Source organism: Apodemus sylvaticus, chromosome 6 (genome assembly GCF_947179515.1).
Source record: "Apodemus sylvaticus chromosome 6, mApoSyl1.1, whole genome shotgun sequence".
In the NCBI taxonomy this organism is placed as follows: Eukaryota; Metazoa; Chordata; class Mammalia; order Rodentia; family Muridae; genus Apodemus; species Apodemus sylvaticus.
Window position 1 is genome coordinate 68,415,430 of NC_067477.1, and position 12,351 is coordinate 68,427,780.

The window sequence follows — 12,351 nt, forward strand, 5'->3', positions numbered from 1 at the left end:
CCTCATTTGGACTTAGTGAGAGGAAGAGACAGAGGCACCAAGGCTAATTCCCAAGAGGTGCGTCCTAGCTGGTGGATGGGAAGAGAGTGCGGAGTTCTAGAAAGGGCTGACTTTCTGGGTTTCTATGTAGGTAGGGACTGCTGACATCCATTATGTGGGAGCAGAGACAGAAAGTCTTGGTATTATTACAAATGTTCAGTGAAGTTCAGGACTGCAACAAAGGATCCTGAAGGAACACAGACCGTGTTTTATCTAGAGCTTGCCTTTAGCTGTGTTCCTGACTTGTTGGTTTGAGGAGGTAGGTCTGACATAACTGTGTTTCTTTGTTCTTATGAAGCAATGGTAAGAGGAGATCAGGTGACCTGGAAGTAATCCAAGTCATCTTTTAATATCATCATGTAGATCCAGAATGCCCATTTTGTATTTCTAGTACTTTTTGCTGAGTCTCTATGCTCATGTCCCAATATGGCTTCTCACACATCAATCTTGACTCAGTTTCTCTTAAAGTCATTCCCCTTGCTCTCCTTTTAAACAAACTTAACTCCCTCTGAACTGGGGAAGGAGTAAAAGATGGATGCAGACTATGAAAGAATTGGCCAGACTGACTACTTAATTTCAGTCATCATAATTTTTGTGAGGAATACAATGGGCAGATACTATAGTGAATAGTGGAAATATAGTTTCTAATTTTTGCTTTGCAGAACTTACAACCTAAATGGAGAAATACAAGTCCTTGTGTGAGGATATAAAAACAAGGGAGAGTTAATATCAACATCAGGTGACACCAGTAGGCATGGTAAATGTCTACTGAGTGGTTGTAGAGGTTGTGTAATAAACAACTTAGTAGAGGAAGGGCATCCTGGCAGGGATGGAATTCAGTTAAATCCTGGTGGCTGGAAAGATGACTACCTTCCTTGTGCCACACGGTTTCTAAAATATCTTGTTGAAGGTCATATTGAAAGGCTGAATCTTCCAATAGAAGCCAATAGAAGCAGAGGATCCTGGTCTCCTGACTACAGGACTAGGGCTTTTCCAATCTAGCTCCCTCTTCTTCCCTGGAAGAAGGCAGTAGGAGCTAGACACACAAATGTGGACATGACTGTATAGCAATGGCTCTTAGCCTGTGTGTTGCAGGTGAAATAACCCTTTCACAGGGGTCACATATCAGATGTTTACATTACAATTTATAATAGCAAAATTACAGTTAGGAAGTAGCAAGGAAATCATTTTATGTTTGGGACTATAAAAGGCATCACAGCATTAGGAAGTTGAGAACCATTGCTCTGTAGAATCTTCAAAGTCAGATGGATGCCACTGTTAGGGTAGTAACTAGCCCAAGCCAGGGAGATGTGTTGACCTGCATACCCACTGTCCTCTCAGATGGGTAGCCCATGGCCAGATTGATGCTGAAAAATGATTTGGTGCACAGAAGGCTTACAATGAGTTTCTAGCTGGGTTTGCTCTTATCACAGAGCTCTTCCATTCAGATCGCTGATTGATTGAAAATTGGACCCCCTGTTCTTCCAGACTGAGAGGCGGTATCTCCTGAAGAAGGGATTTCATGGGACTCAGCTCCAGAGACGTTATGATTTTTATCTCATGATTCAGGGATTGTGATACTTTAGTATTTACCAACTTGGACTATTCTGTGATCCCTCTCAGGTGGCTAAGATGGGAGGAAGGGGCAGAAGGCTTGGATCTGGGCCCCACTCAGCCTGACCTTATTTGTGTGGCCATAACTAAAGCAGAAAGCCTCTCCCAGCTTGAGTTTTACCACCTTTTGCCTGAACATGATGATAGCCCCTTCCAGAGAGGTTGTGACAATTGTGGGAATTAGTAAAAGTGTAAGGACCACTACATTATTTTAGTACTTATATTTGGAAGTGGTCAACTGAAGACTCGGAGATACAGAGCTCTGGTCCTGTGGTATATTCCTCAGAATGACTTTTGAATAGGAGTTAATTTCCACATCCCTCCTGGTGGAAAAGCTCCAAGGAGTCTTGGGTGACTTTGAGGATTCCTGTGAACATGAGGTATGAGGTGGACGGAGGGGCTGGAGGAGAGTCTGCCTCCTCCCTCCTCTACAATATCAGCTTCCTGCACCTACAGTTGAACAGGGCTGACAAATGCATATTCACACATCAGAGAAGAATGAGAATTGTAAAGACTCTTTATGTTGGGCAACATTTTAGAAAAACCAAATGCTGGTCAGCCGGGATGGACAAGCAGACCATGCACAATTTTCTTCTGGAAGACCTTTGTGTGTCTAAGTGATATTAGAACCATGACAATGTTTTGTTTTGTTTTGTTTTAAGATGGCAGTAGCCTGGTAAAGTTCTTTTAAAAGGACATACCTGTGAGAAGTGTTGCTGGTCAAAAATCTCTTTGGACAACACTTCTGGATTTGTGTTTTGTCCCAGCCTGGTGAGTGGTTATTACATTGGCGTTCCTGGACAGCGTCTGCTCTGACAAGTGCTTCCTCACTCTGTGTTCAGGGCTATGATTCTGATGCTTTCTTCTTCCCACTTTCCACTCCCACTCCATCGCCAAACCCTGTCAAACACTGCACTTACAATGCTATTTTGCCTTTTCGTTGTGATTCTTTTTCAAGAAGAAATGACAAGAGCCATATGCGTGCTGTTCCTAGATGTCAGCCTCTTTCTGGGTAGAACTGAAGAGCGACATGATTGTTGAGCCTGGTACATATTTACCCAGCTTCCCAGGCACCTGAATGTTCACACTGGTTCACAATCACACACATGCTGCTTGCTCAAGTAGGTGTTCCTGCCCCCATTTTATTATAACTATTTTTTTAAGTTTTATTTTCTAGAAAAGACCACAAAGAGGGATGCCTAGAAGTGGTAAAGCAGTTGCCTTTGGAGGCCGAATAGACTGGCTTGCATCCTAGGAAACTGGAAGATGCTGAGCAAAACACATCTCTGGTTTTCATCAGCACAAGCCTTCATTCATCACTGGGTTCCGTCTCTTTCATAAAATGACGAAGTCAACCACAGGCGGTCCAGTGTGTGAGTCCTGAGTCCCCTTGGAGACTGCTGGCGGCCTCTTGCTCTAGCTTGTGGTCCCCTTACTTGTCTTCTCTGCTTCTTTCCCCCAGAGACTTGCCTTACAACAAGGAGCAAGGCTTTGCAGGGCAAGCCTCTTGCTGTGACAAAGTTAGAAAAAGAATCTGCCCAGCCAGCCGTAGAAATGCTAACGAGCTAAGACAAAGGCTTCGCTTTGCTGATGCGGAGGGAACATATTTTTACATTTCTCATAAAGGGAGAGAGTGGAGAGCAGTGGCTCCCGAACTGCACGGCTTCCAGCCTTTCTCAGGTCACTGCTGGCAGTGGTGGGGGATGCTTTGCATAAAGGGTGGGGAAACAATTTGTCTAGGTTTTGGGACCAGCCTCAGGCCAAGGTAGGACTTGTACTATTCTGAGCAAAGCAAGTGCTGTGTTGTGGCTGGTGCAGTCCTGCCTGTACACCAGGGTCAATAAATTACTCTTCCCTCCAGATCACAGGTTCCTGGTTTGCCGGGGGATCGAGTGGGAGAAGGCAGCAGTACTAATACATTTTATTCTTACTTTTCATAGTTTGAGCTTCTTCTTCTTCTTCTTCTTCTTCTTCTTCTTCTTCTTCTTCTTCTTCTTCTTCTTCTTCTTCTTCTTCTTCCTCTTCTTCCTTCCTCCTCCTCCTCCTCCTCCTCCTCCTCCTCCCCCTCCTCCTCCTCCTCCTCCCCCTCCTCCTCCCCCTCCTCCTCCTCCTCCTCCTCCTCCTCCTCCTCCTCCTCCTCCTCCTCCTCCTCCTCCTCCTCCTCCTCCTCCTCCTCCTCCTCCTCCTCCTCCTTCTTCTTCTTCTTCTTCTTCTTCTTCTTCTTCTTCTTCTTCTTCTTCTTCTTCGTATTTTGAGACAGGGTTTTTCTGTGTAGCCTTGACTGACCTAGAATTTGCTATGTAGACCAGGCTGGCCCCGAGCTCATAGAGATCAGCTTGTCTCTGCTTCCCGAATGCTGGTATTAAAGGTGTGCATCTCCACTGCTCAGCTTACTCTGGGCTTTTTGTTTGTTTGTTTGTTTGTTTTTTGTTTTTTCGAGACAGGGTTTCTCTGTGTAGCCCTGGCTGTCCCGGAACTCACTCTGTAGACCAGGCTGGCCTCGAACTCAGAAATCCACCTGCCTCTGCCTCCCAAGTGCTGGGATTACAGGCGTGTGCCACCTCCGCCCGGTTTACACTCTGGGGCTTTTTTGATGTCTGAGAAAATGTAACATATGTCTTAAATTGGAGTCTAGTGCTTCTCAGGGACTCTAGGTGATGGCTTATCTGGGGAAAATAGAAGTTCCTAGCTTATAGTCATTGTTCTTGGAAAAAGTATTCTTGTGGAATATATTAATGGCTTATTAGTTTGGTTACATTACATCTAAATAGATTAAAAAGAGATGCTTGAGCAACAGAGAACCTGGCCATCAATAGAATAATACAGAAAGAGAAAGCTGCCTTAGACACAGCTGGAGAAAGGCAGGGAGGGGCTGAGCAGAATGATAGCCCAGGCAGCCTCCTCCTGCAGATGTGGCTGGCAGGCCCCTCTGAGCAGTGGGGTTCAGACTCCCATGTTTTAGGGCTGGTGGGCCAGGCTCATTGTGTGAAGTTATTTGGTTAGCATTCAAAATCATGTCAATTAAAACAGCCATAGATTGGGGCATGGTTCCTGGGCTGAGGAGCAGAAGGCCTGGACCTGCTCTGCCAAACCTGTCCATTGGCTCCTCTTGCTCTGAATGTCCAGGATGCCATCAGCATAGCCATCAACTCTGCCTTCTGCTCACTGGAGTCAGTTCCTCATTTGGACTTAGTGAGAGGAAGAGACAGAGGCACCAAGGCTAATTCCCAAGAGGCCATGTTGGAGCATTTGGACCCGCAAGAACATTCTGTGGGTCACTATGTCTCCTGACACCCATTGTGTGAGAGTGGAGGAAGAAAGTGTTGGTGTTGTTGTGAAAGGCCTTTGGTTCTTCTAGACACACTGACAGAAACACTGATTCAGCATGTTAGCTGAGAAAAATTTCTAGAAAGTGATCTCATTCATTTCTTCTTTCCTTCATTCAGCAAAATTATACTGGATAGTACTAAAGAGAATGGAGTCAGAAACAGGGCCAAGAGTTTACAAATAGGGCTTCAATTTGTGCCCTGGGCCCAAAACTGGGAGTGTCCTTGGTTTTATCCTGGCCTTAGGCCAGAGATGGAAATAATATTCTATTTTTTATTTTTTATTTTTTAAATTTTATTTATTATATGTATTTGAGCGCACTGTAGCTATCTTCACACACACCAGAAGAGGGCATACCATCCCACTACAGATAGTTGTGAGCCACCATGTGGTTGCTGGAAATTGAACTCAGGACCTCCGGAAGAGTAGTCAGTGCTCTTAACCACTGAGCCATCTCTCCATCCCTGGTGTGACTTCTTATTAACTTTCTCCCCCCATACAGCCTGGAGACTGGATATACAGAGGTGTTGAGCCAGAGGCTACACACACACACACACACACACACACACACACACACACACACACACACGGGTACTGACCCGGACTCTGTAGTCCTTTCTGGTGAACATTGTTAGAATGAGATCTCTAGGTTTTCATGTTGAAAATGGGATATAACTGTCCTCCAATTTTGGCCCATCCCTTAGCTGATTTTAGGATCTCACCACTTGAGGTTAGACTATTCCAGTAGCCTTGGAAACCACTGAAGATGAGGTCTTCCCATTGGTTGACTTGGGCCCCACTTCCCCCTTTCCCTGGGAACACTAGAAAAGAAAGTTAAAGCTTATGTCTCCTGGTCAAAAGATGGGATTAACCTTTTGCCTTGGATGGAGGTGTGGCATTTTGATCTGTCCCAAAGAGTAATATTACGTACTATTGTTTCTCCCATAACAATTGGTCCAGCTGAGCCTATTAATGCTCTGGCCAGGATCTGTAGCCCCACCAACAGGAAATCTGATTCACTTGAAGACATGCTAAGGAGGTGGAGGAAATGATTTCACCTTAAGGAGACAAGGCGCTTGTCTTCCCTGAATCCCTGGCATGCATGGCCCTTCAGAGAGCTTCCAGTGACGCGGAACCTGCCTGCTTTTCTGAGTACCCCAGACAAGTAGAACTCTTCCTTTTTCTTCTTTTCTCTTTTTCTGTTTTAGATACTGGCCAAACCCTGGGCATTCTTTTCCTGACATGTTAGGCATTCTCTCTTGGCTTCTGAATCCAGTGACTGTCTGTCTGTCACACCTACGTCCTGACATCCTTGTGGAACCCACTGCTTTCTCAAACCCCACTGCAGAAGGCACAGCTTTCTCTCTCCCTCTTTCTTCTCCATCCCTTCCTTCTGGTAACGGCCAAGTTGTACCGCTTGGCTGTTCTGCTCGTCCCTCAAACTCCAATGAAGTTGCCCTTCCAAGTCTGTTTCTAAATTCTTTTATTAAGATTAAGAACACAAAAGAAGGAATTTCAACACTATTATGAAAGCATCATAGGTAAATATGTGCTAGAACTGGAAGGCTGGCTTTGTGGGTAAATAAATGCATCAACTACCAAGTTAGATCTCAGAGATTCATACGGTAGAAAGTTGTCCTTCAGTGCCCCCCACTCGTACTCAGTGAATGTGCACATCACAGGCATACATGCATTTGCACACACACACACACACACACACACACACACACACACACACGATAAATAAATAAATAAATAGATAGATAGATAGATAAATAAATACATGTGACGACGATGACAACGAAGACAACCAAAACCAAACACTCGGGTATCCAGCTCTCAAGGAGTACCTGATCATCACAGGGATATCATCTGTGTCACAACCTAATGTCATCCCCAGCAGAAATTCTGCTTGTGATTTTATTTCACTGTAGTCTAAGAATTTTCTGTCTCTTTTGAGGAAATTATCTACATCCTGTTTCTATGCACGAGAGCTGCGTGGCTTGCACATTTCTCTTTCTACCCCGAGAATCAGCTGGGTTCTAGTCTACAAACCACAAAATCCCTCCTAACTTAGTTAGGAGGGAAATTTAAAATCAAAGATATTCCAGGTCTGGCTATACCACTGTGCAGTTCTGGAGCATTGGGAACATTATTACTTTTTTCCAGTTTTGCTCAGCTGCCACTGAAGGGCTGTTGGGATATCTGGAATCTTACAAAACAACTGGACTGCCTGAGTTTGGAAAGCAGATGGGGAAGAGTTCTAGAAACTGCCCCTCACAAAGCTAGACCACAGTGAACAGGATATTCAATTACCTCTACGTTTGGTGGTACTCTTTAGGCCTGGAAGAAAGCTTCTGATTGGCCAAGCTGTAATTGAAGATTTAGCCCCATTGATGCCCACGGTGGGCAGGCTGGCTGCTCCTTAAGGCAGTAGTTTAAAGTAAGAACAGAGAGCTAGTGAGAGAGTTCTTGCATGCTAGCTAGCTTTCCAAATGAATACCCAACACACAACGGGAAGGTTGGCTTTTCTGCCTTTCCTCGGTTTAGATTGGATGGCCATTACTCTGTCTCCCTTTCTCATCCCTGTCGTATAAACTCCCTCCTGTGGAATATTCACCGAGCTTGTGAGTGGTAAAGCTAGATCCTGAATTTCCATCTTTTGATTTCCATCTCAGGTCTCTTATCCTTCCTTAGCCTGGGTGCGATTTAAAGCAGAGGGTGCTAAACCTTGAGATGGGAACAGATGCATTGCTAGGGCTTCTGAAGAGAGTTGAGTCTTCAGGACAAGAGGTTGTGGGTCTATGACATTAACACGGGAAGACACTTTCTTCCCTGAAGGAGGGGTGATCCATTCTCTCCTGTAAATCAGGCTAACCCACAGAACAGCATGGCCCAACACTGCCCTGATGAAAATGGAGAGTTTCTTCAGTAATTTTCTCCCTGGTGCATCCTCAGGATCTCAGGTCTGTTTTTTAGAATATTCCTGCCTCCTGGAAAGATCTGTCTTATTGCGTAAATGCATCAGAATTTAATTTTATTACCTTTTAAAAAAGTGTTTTCTGAGGAAAACCGCATTTTCTAGAGAAAACTTGGCTGATATACAGAATAGAAAAAAATAGAACCTTGTTGTTACATATACATATAATTGTATATGTGTGTGTACACATATATGTGTGTATATGCATGCATGTGTGCACACACTTGTATATCTACAGCTATATATCTGGATGACAGGATATATGACTAATGAATCGAGGATTTCAGACAGATTGATGGGGAGAGCTGTTCAATATGGTGGTACTGGGAAGTGAGTAATTGTCAATCAGATAACTGTGCTGTGACAGAGCCTGAGGTGGGGTCATGATAAATGAATAACAGGATGACACTTGGGGTACGGAGTGGGATTTGCCACCAGGCTGACAGGAGGACCAGATAAGCAAAAGTGAGGGAGACACACTGGAACTAGTAAATGAGCGACCAGCACTGTGGTTTTAAAGTCAGCCCTTCCAGCTGGGGGCTAAAGAGGCAGTCTGGCCAGGGGCTGGATTCGGGTGTGAGGTTTAAGATTTCCCAAAAGAAAAATGGATGCAAGGCAGTCACAAACTTTTCTCGTAGCTTGTTTTGCAACCACAAAACCTCAGGACTTCACCTGGGGTTTAATCTTGGAAACAGCGTGGGAAGGGTCCCCCCCCTCACCCAGTGCTGCTGTTGGGAGGTTTCACAATCCAGTTCTCCAAGAGAGCTTGCGCTGTTCAGGAGGGTGGGTGATCTGTGCAAGGTGCTGAATTCCAGGGACCCTGATTAGAGCAGATGTCGCTGCGGGAACTGAGTCTAGACATGGAAATTGTGTCCCTAATCTCCCAATCCCTCTTTTTCTACATTCTTTGAAGATGCTGTTTCTGTCAACATTCACCGTGGGAGCCAAGCCGGAAACACGTGTGCAATCAGCAGCCACAGCATCTACAAAGAGTTATGAAATCCGTTCAAAAATAGCCTGCTTGCCCCATAGGCATGCAAAGCAGCCTGCCAGCCAGGGCGAGCGAACGTGTCAGGCAGCAGATTTTCTCCAGCATTTCAAGAGGCTTCCAGTGACCTGCCACACTCTGGGGCCAGGAAGCTCAGCGCTGGCCAGAAACACACAGAAGGGGCGGGGGGCCGTGAACAGAGCCCCTGGTGCAGCTTCGGGCATCAGTTCTTGCTTCTAGAGAGGCACTGAACAGCTTCTTCAAACTTGGCAACCTCTTGTCCTCAGCCCCAGTGGGTGACGTTTGTTTGGGTTAAAAATCTAGGGTCCCATAATATTACCTGAGGTAAGACGCTAAATCGCCTGACACCTCTTAGAATCCACTGACTGAGTCATCTGACTGGTTTCATTGCAGGGTCAGCGGAAACATTTTAATCCAGTGCTTCTCTGAGAACTAGAAAAGCAATTTGGCCAGGATGTTCAGTGCACCACGGGTGTCAGGCCTTTGCTTATGTGATCCCACAGTCTACAGGGTGACAGAGAAAGGAGGCTTGCCCAGAGCTGACAAGGAGCTGTCTGTTCTTTCACAGACAATGCTTACTGCTCTACAAGACTTGAGTGGGTCCCTTCAGGCCTCTTAAATCGGCCTTCTCTGGAGACAGGGATCTCCCTCTCTTCCTGAACTCCACTCCTGAAGGGGGAAAGAGCATCACAAAGGACTAGGCTTCAGTCCCACTTGAAGGCAGGATCTGAGCTGTCTCAAAGAAGTGATCTCACAAGAACGGGCACTCACAAACGTCTCAGGGTGGGGACTGTATTTCTTTTCTTTCCTTTATTATTATTTTTTGTTGCAATGTCATGTGCATAATGTATTTTGGCTATTTTCGTGACCATTACTCTGTTTCGGGCTCCCTCCCTCTGCCACTGAAATGCATATTCCCAACAACTTCCTCTCCTACTTTTATGTCTTTTTGTATATGTGACTCACTGGGTTTAATTACAGTTGCTTGCATGAGTGTTCACTGGAGCACAGATAACCTATCAGTGGCTGCACTGCTGAAGAAAATGACTTCCTCCATACCTCTACCCTTCACATCAACACACACACACCCTTCCCCAGCAACTGTTAACTGCTAAGAGTCCCTCAGGGAGGGCTCCTGTCCATGATGCTTTGCTGACTGGCTTGGGCTGGTATAGGTCTCATGCATGGAACAGCAGCTGCTGGGAGCTCATGAGTGCAGTGGCCACGCTGTGTCTCAGAGCGTTTCATAACACTCCCACTGCCTTCCAGTTCTTAAACTCTTCTTTCGCCTTCGTGATTTTTTTCAGAGGCATTTAGGGTTGAAAATTCAAGCCACGTATTCTTAGTACTTTTTGACCAATTATGAATCTCTGCACCACAAATTTCTCTTGCCAAGGCTGAAAGCAGCACTAATCAAGGGCGTCCAGGTAAAGTATGTAGAAAGTAGTTTGACAATGTGTCCGTTTAGAAAAACATCAGTGGTAGGAGTTCCTTCTGTGTGTTCTTGACCTCTTCTTGATTACATTTATAGCACAAGACAGTAGTTCCCGTCTGTAAAGCAGTCCTCAAATCCAATCATAGAGTGGTTGGTTACCCCTATGACGGTTGCACCACTGGCGTGCAAGCATCCACGGTTTGCCTGGCAGGTCTTTACCACAGCTCAAAGGGCTCACAGCTATATTGTTGATGCTTTTTCTCCCTCATCAACCTACAAAGTACATTTTAGTGCCATGAAAGCAGACTAGCAGAGAGGAAACTTCTAACTCAATTTCAGCTTGTTTTCTCTATGTCTTATAGCAAAAGAATGTGGTACATTTGGTAATGGCGTCTTACCATTTCGTTCTGGTGTGCAATCAAGAGCAATAGCAATAGCCTGTGTGGTTTGGAGGATATCTGAGGTCTCCCTGACCAACATCTCATCGAGAGGCATTCCACAGCTGGCATTAGGATTTCCACTTAATAACTTATGGCTTATGGAAAGAATATTATCCACCAATGCAGGGTGCCTCCATTTAAATTTTTTTTCTAATTTATATTTTTAATAAGACAATGAAATAGTAGATTTTTCATATTTTACTTTCATTTCCCATTTCCTACCCCCACTTACAACTTTCTGTATATTGAGGGGATTTTTGTCAACATCCCCTCTCATTTAGTCTCTTTAAGACTAAAGAGACAATCTAGTGGGAGCCACTATTTTCCTGGCAGCCAGGAGGCCTAAGGTCCAGAGTTGGCTGCCATGATGCTTTCTGCATTAGGATGGTGTATGACTTTCCTCAGTTGAGCAAGGGAAAGATCTGTAACCTGAGAAAAGTCACTGGCAATTGTGGTGCTGAGCTAGGGCTGCAGGGTTCGTTAAGGGAGGCACAGAGGGTGTGGACAAGGCATAAAGAGGCCAGTTCTTCATGGGCCTAAAATGAATCCTCTACTGCCTCCCGTCGCCGCCCTTGGCTTCCCTTCCCTGTTCCCGGCAGCTCGTTGGCACTGGCCCCAACTGGGTTTCTGTCTATCACCATAATATAATGCCCAGGTTTCTGTTAGGAAGAAAGCATCGTTGGGAGTAGCAGAAACCTACCTAGCTACAGGTGAAATTTAGCTTGTTTTCCCAGCTACATCATAGCTTGCCTTGGACATAGTAGGTGTTGTTTTATACCCTGTTATGGGAAAGTATACAGTTCTACAGATAAATGTGGGATAGGTCAGCCAGACCTGAGAAAAATACTGAAATAGGCAATCTTATGCAAGGACCAATCAGGGTGCTCTACTGACCAGTATCTTGTGATTCGGTCTATACCTATTTCTGATGGGACATCTCTTTGAACTCTATGATCTTTGGTCATTCTTTCTTTCTTTTTTCTTTCATCACTGGGAATCAAACCCAGGACCCTTTTCATGCTGCACAAGTAATCTACCACAGCTCTATTTTCTCTTTCTTTGGAATCATTTTAGGGCAAAGCAAAAGAAGTCACTAGGTTTTATTTTTTTCCAATGACTTTGTCCATATCTTCAAGTTAAGGTTTCAAGGGAACCGTATGGCTCCTCTAGGACCTGCTCTGGGAGTCAGCTGTTGCCTGAGCTGGGGTCCTGAGATGGTGTCAACCGTATCCACATGCTGGTTCTCAGAGAATCCATCCTGTGTTCCAGGTCCCTGGATTGTAACCCAAACCCCCCAATCCTATTAAAACTTAGGCTGTGTCATTATGGATCCTTCCGGCAGGCTCTGGCAACAACGAAGGCTATCTACTTGTGAGGGTCATCCCTGTAGTGGAGTGTCAGAAACTCGTGCTTCCTAAGAGCTTGAAGGTCTTGACTTCAGTGCTTTCTTCATCTTTCAGGGAGCTGGGGCAGGGACAGCAGCCTCCACCAGCTTGGCTGAAAGTTC